Source organism: Python bivittatus, unplaced genomic scaffold (assembly GCF_059951505.1).
Source record: "Python bivittatus isolate LINGU-HERP-01145 unplaced genomic scaffold, Pbiv_v1 ctg000020_np1212, whole genome shotgun sequence".
NCBI classification, from domain to species: Eukaryota; Metazoa; Chordata; class Lepidosauria; order Squamata; family Pythonidae; genus Python; species Python bivittatus.
The window spans coordinates 7,045,256-7,051,920 of NW_028277030.1; positions in this window are offsets into that span (position 1 = coordinate 7,045,256).

The following is a 6,665-nucleotide window of genomic DNA, read 5'->3' on the forward strand; positions in this document are numbered from 1 at the left end:
CATTGATTTATTAAGAACTTACTGCTAAGTGACAACATTAAGGAGCATTTTAATTTGTTGCCTAAGGCAATTATCCCTAATAGAAAGCAGATGTTTTATACCGGGGAACATTTTGAACTATGCTATACTTTTAAAAAGTAAATCCATGAAAAATGCTACATAATCAAATTTTGAAACATAGTGTCCATTTATATTTATTATGCCGAGATCCTATTGTTCCACAGTGCATTCTCCCAACTGAGTGTGTAGAGGACTTTAGCCCCAGTCACAGATACAACACATGCTTTATACTGGACATTCTTATTGTTTAATGCTGTAGCTTTTTTGATAAACAGAGCAGTCGTTCCTGTTTCCCAAAGCTGAGTGTAATGGACCCAGCATTGCTAATAGCAGTGTATATTTTTATCTAATATATGGCATCTGGGCTGAATATTTTATACACAACTGCAATAAAATATTGGCAGTCTCTGTCTAAAAAAAGAAAGTTACAAGAGGGGATCAGTTTGATCAAAAGTGCTCTGGGGTGTGTTGCAATTCCCTATATGTCCTTTTCCTGTCTCCTGGAATTTCAGATATCAATATTGGTGCAGGCCATAAGTAGCACAGTGCTGAAAAACATGGAACTCAATTGAATTTGTTGTCCAATGATCCTTGACGTACATTTTTGTATAAAATTGTTCTTGCAACTATAGTTAGCTAGAAGGATAGCTGTGTTAGTCTGTTGCAGCCAGAGTAAGACTTAAAATTGCTTCCAGAAAGCTCCAAATACTGGCAATGAGAAGTTGCATTAGTAGTTGGTGAGCAGAACTGTCTGAATACATGTCAATTTAATAGCTGATCTCCAGTGAAACCTCTAAATTTTGTGATATGTTCTGCTGTCTTGAAGAGTTGGAAGTTTAGCAAACATGATCACTGAAATCAACTTATGAGTATCTACCTTTTGTGAATGGAACCCTCAAATTTCTGTGTCTCAATATTAATTTGGGAGGATTGAAAAATAAGCATTGCAAAAGTAGAATTACACAATGCAATTTAGTTTTCCTTAAACAGTTGTTGCTCTAGATTGTTTTCAACTGGTATGCTTCAAATTAAGCAGGGAATTTGATTGTTTAAACTTAATTATAAAAGATAAAATATTATTACTTACTTACTCACTTACATGACTTACGTGGCCACCTATCTCATATAATGAATCTAGGTGGCTCACAATAATCCATAAAAACATGGTTAAAAACAAAAGTACCCTTCCCCCCAGGTGCCAGACCAAACATCAACCCCCATCTTAGCCCAGTGCTTGGGGGGAAGAATTCATCAAGAATGTTTCACAATCCCATTCACTTAATTGCTGACAATCACATAGTTTTCCATTATATATGGGTTACAGATTAACCTCAAATGTGAATAAGATTCGTCTGAAGACTTAGAGCATTCTGCAGGGCTTGAAGTAAAGTCAAGATTCTGGCACAATGAAAATATGTGCATTATCGTATGTAATGGGATAGATGGCATTGAGTAGGTATGCTTTGGCTTCTGAGTCCTGTTTTTTGTATAGTGTAAACCACAATGTAGTACAGGTAATCCTTGACTTACAATGACAAACTTGCAGTCCCTGTTGCTGTTAACCAAATCCAACAGTCATTAGATGAGGCAACTTCTTGCCAGCTTCCCACAACCAAGGTGGGGTGACAAGAAGTTGCAAGTCCCAGGCCAGCAGGCAGGTAAGTGGCTGCTGCCAGGTGGGGGAAGAAGCAAGGGGCTGCATGGGGGAGGCACAGGGAGGATGCCCGGGGGGGCACAAGAGGTGCAGTGAGGGTCAGGGAGGGTATGAGGGGGTGCACAAGAGGCACACTGCAGGTCAAACAGGATGCGAGGGGGTGCACAAGAGGCACAGCAAGTGTCAGGATGCACAAGGGTGTAAGGGGGTACATGAGGTGGCAGGGAGGTTGCATGGGAGTGTGGCACAGGTCAGGGAGGGTGTGCAGGGGTGCACAAGTGCCAGGGAGCACAAGCGCAGAGGGACTGGAGGAGGGTATGTGGGTGGGGGAGACTTACCCCAGTGACTTGCAACCTTCCCTGGCAGATTCCCCATTGATTTTCTGGGGAAGCCAGCAGGGAAGGTTGCAGATGTTGATCATGTGCTTGTGGGGCACTACAACCAGTCATAATTTTGAACCAGTTGCCAAGTGCCTAGATCGCGATCGCATGGCTGAAGGGGTGCTGGGATGGCTGGAATTCCAAGGATTGGTCATAAACTCCATTTGTTCAGCACCACTGTAACTTCGCTGAACGAATGGTGGTAGATCAAGGACTGCCTGCACTTCGTTTTTGATTTAGTATGATGAGTAGATATGCGCATTACAGCTTAATACAATGTGCAAACCAAGCCACTATGGATTATCCAACAACCATAGTTTAAAATATCCTGGCACGGTGATGTTAGAATGCAGTCCCTGTGATCATTGATACTAGCTTCTGGTTTATTTTAGCCATGCTAAAGCCATAATTTCTTATGGGAAACTAGTTGGGCAAAAACCTATCTTCCTCAAAGCCAGGCACGCAATTAGAGTAGCACTAGAAGTAGGCCAAAGCAATGAAGATGGGGGAGATCCATATAAATTATTCTCCAGATACTTCTGCAGCTGTGTTTATTTTTGTATATAATGTGATCAAATAGCATTACTATTATGTAATCGTGTAACAGTAAGAACATCTTCAGTGCTGCTTGTCTTGAAGATCCATAATTAGCTTCCTCAAACATGTTATTATTCACTGTGCCATTTCTCTCTGCTTGTACCTGCCAATGTGATTCATGGACAGATTACTCCAAACATTTTTCACTTTCAGAAAAACCATTATTGAACCAGATAGCAGTAGCTTACATGAGTAGCAGAAGCTGATGGGTGGGAAAAAAGGAAGCAGCTTTTTAACTAGAGTGTCTTAGAACTGAATTGGCATAGTAGGCTTGGAGAAAATATTTCTCTCTCCTCTCATCTTGTTATGAGGAAGGATTTTGTTTTGGTTGCTCAGACAGAATTTAAAAACATACCTCATCTGAAAAGTTCCCCTGAGATCAATTAGACAATGATAATATCTAGCACTTACCTTATGTGCTTGTGTTGATCTTACATGTGCCTATATATAAGATATACTAACAAATATTTAAGGTTTAGCTCTGATGTATATTTTAAAAGGTATATAATGTTAATAATGGCATTCTCACAGGATAAGTGCACATCAACTTATCTGAATGCAGTAATTTTTATTGTAGACTCTAAAGAGAAATATAATTAAAAGTGACTCAGAACAAATACAGAAAGAGAAATATCAGAAACTTCTGTGTTGGTTTGGAAAGGGAAAATAGCATATTTACCCACCCTACTGCCAGAAAGATAGTCTGGAAAAAAAATGTTTTTGACTGCTTTGCCACTCTAAGACTATTGGGGGAAATCCTAGTCTTCCTTTTGAGTAAATACTGTTGTGTCCTTTAATAGTAAAGATATAACTGAGAAAGCAAAGGACGATCAGTCTCCTTCTGTGTTTTAAGCTATATGTCCCATTTTTCATTGTTGAAAATCTTGATTCCTACCTAAAGGAAGCAGGTAGGGGGGGATGGGGCTGCCAAACATTGTTGTTCCAATCCTGGGCTAAAAAGGAGAGACAGAACTGCATTCAACATGTTCTTGTGATGAAGCTCAATATCACACTAATGGCATTAATGTGATTAACATGTGTATCTTTTGGTAATGGAAATAGGAGCTGTAGGAAAGATGTGATCAGCAAATTGTCCTTCTGAAACATCTGTTTCCATTTCAAGGATGTTACAACAGTTAGACCAATGGGTGCTCCCCCTGGTAGTTAATGCCTTCGGGTAACCAATTTTTTGTCAAGATTGCGTAGGTTATCCAGTGGCTGCTAATTATATAAAAACGTGATTGTAGACACAGGGCTTTCTGAGCAATTTGCAATATAGCAGGTGTACTGCAGTAAATGACTTGAGGACAGGGCTATTTTAATGGTGGTAGGAATTATTTTGGGCCCAGGACATGGCAGGGTCCCATCCAAAATGTATTTCAGTGTGATCAAATTAAAAAACTGCAATGGGTACCATTAGAAAGCTATTATATTATCCCTGTGACACCTGGGCAGGACCTTGGTCCCTTTTTTAGTAAAAAAAGAATTATATTTCCAGCATGAAAGGCTGCAAAGCATATTTAGAATATGTTGGAATAAAAACATAATTTTGATCTGCATTGCCATTATAAATGTACACACTGTAATAATTTGAAAATTGGGGGTTATTTACTCAAATGTGTTCATCAGCTAATAGGGGTAGTAATCATCTAAATCAGTTTATTGTTTTTTAAATACTTTGAATTACTACAAGAGGAATTTGGAATATTTAAAATTGCAGAATGGATTATAGTAAACTTCTAATTTCACAATTTGGTCTAAACATGTTAGCACCACCTAAAGCTCTTGATTAATTACTTGCATTGAAAGGTTCTCCCAAATACACAGTATTTTAATAGGCAGATGAAGAGTATTATTAAGGAAGCTGCAAGTTAGTAAGCATAATTAAAAGAACAAATGAAACCACTGTCTGTTTAGGATGTGCCCAGAACATCACTATGGATAGAGATTTAGTAACCATATATCAGGAGTTGAGGCAGAACAACAAAATGACTTATTTTGAGAATAACATTGTTCTTTATCAGGCTTTGATTGGTCCCAAATGATCACTGTTTGCTTACATAAGACCAAAGGGAACAGTCTTATTTTTCAGCTAAATTACTTTTCTTCCTTTCACCCAGAGGAAAGAGAAGCTTTGCTGGTAGCAGTCATAATGTTGCTGTCTGCTTCAGTTAAGAAAGAGGTTTATTCAAAGAGAATCACAGGTAAGGAAAGATGGGGTCTCCAAAAATCAATTTCACCTTTAGAAGGGGTGGCTGGGTAGGAACAATTCCCTTATTAGCAAAAAGAAGCACATATATTCTCCCTTCCAATTGTCATACTTAAGTTAAAGTAACTAAGTTTGCTTGGTGGTGGTGCAATCCTTCCCTGAAGATCACATAGTGATATAAAAGCTGACGGAAACCTGGCTTCTAATGCTGCTAATGAGATAACTCATCATAACTGCTGCTAATAACTAATATTGTGCTGTTCTTGTTTTTCTGGCAATGGGTTTCTTGGGATATGAAAGAAGATGGAAGGGGTCACAAACAGAAGACAAGATCCCTGGATCCCCTTGTAACATTCTGTGAATGAACAAGGTGACTGGACGTTCAAACCTTGCCCGGAAGCATTCTAACATATTTATGGTATAAATGTGATGTACATTTTCAAGGGTAAAGAACGCAATCCAAAGCAGGAAAATGCACAGTTCCAGAAGCACTACATGGAACAGACATCTCCAGGCAGGGCAGCTGCTGTTTTGAAAAACATTTTAATTAGCTAACCTTAAGTGATATTGCAGCCCTTCAATTATTTTTTCTAACTCTGAGGCCATTTAATCTTGTTCACCCTTTAGCTTACCATCTCATCACTAGCCATTCTCAATCATACTATGGAGATCATAAATCTCCCCGCTCATTTTTTAATATTATTATTCTTATCATTTTCTTCCTCGTCCTCACCTCATGTGGGAGATGATTGACTGATTGACTGACTGACTGATTGATTGATTATGTATCATCAAGTCAGCATTGACTCTTAGCAACCACATAGATTTCCTCCATCATGATCTGTCTCCAGGAGGAGAGCCTGGTACTTTGTGCCTCAAGTGAGATCTCTGGATTGATTCATTCAACGATCCATTTGTTGTTGTTTGTTTTTCCCTTGGCTGTCCAGGGTATTCTCAGGAGTCTTCTCCAACACCAAAGTTCAAAAGCATCAATACTCTTCCTCTCCTGCTTTTTCAAAGTCCAAATTTTGCTTCTACTGTCTACATGATTCTTATTTTTGTAGTATAGACACATCACAAGATACGTATCTTTTCGAAGGTCTTCATGGCTACTCTACCAAGTGCTAGTCTGTGGTGTATTTCTCAACTGCTAGTTCCTTTACTAATGATAGTTTATCCCAAAAGACTGAAACTACACCACTTCAGTATCTTCATTACTAATTTTAAATCTGGTTACCTATTGTCATTATTTTGGTCTTTATATTTAATCTTAGTCCCATTTCTCTCTGCTCCTTGATTTTAATTACTAGAGCTTGCAGATACAATAATTTGCATTTTCAGCTATCAGACTAGTATCATCAGCATAGCTCCAGTTACTGATGTTCCTTCTCCCAGTTTTAAAACTACACTCACCTTTCTCCAATCCAGCTTTCCTCATACAAGTTGTATAAATAAGGGGAGAGTATACCTCCCTGTCTTGTTCCCTTGCCAACCTCAAGCCAGTCTGTTTTGCCACACTGTGTCTGTACTATGGCTTCCTGATCTGTGCACTGGTTTCGCATGAGGCCAATGACATGTTTTGGGATTCCCATTTTTCTAAGCATATTCCACAGCTTGACATATGACTGACAGAAACGAAGGATCCTCCATATTTCTCACCTCAGTGCATGGATAGTTTTGTTGCTCTGTGCAGGGAGGATATTGGCTTTGTCAAATGTGTTGCCCAATATTGACAGTCAATATTAGATGCAGAGGGGAATGTCAG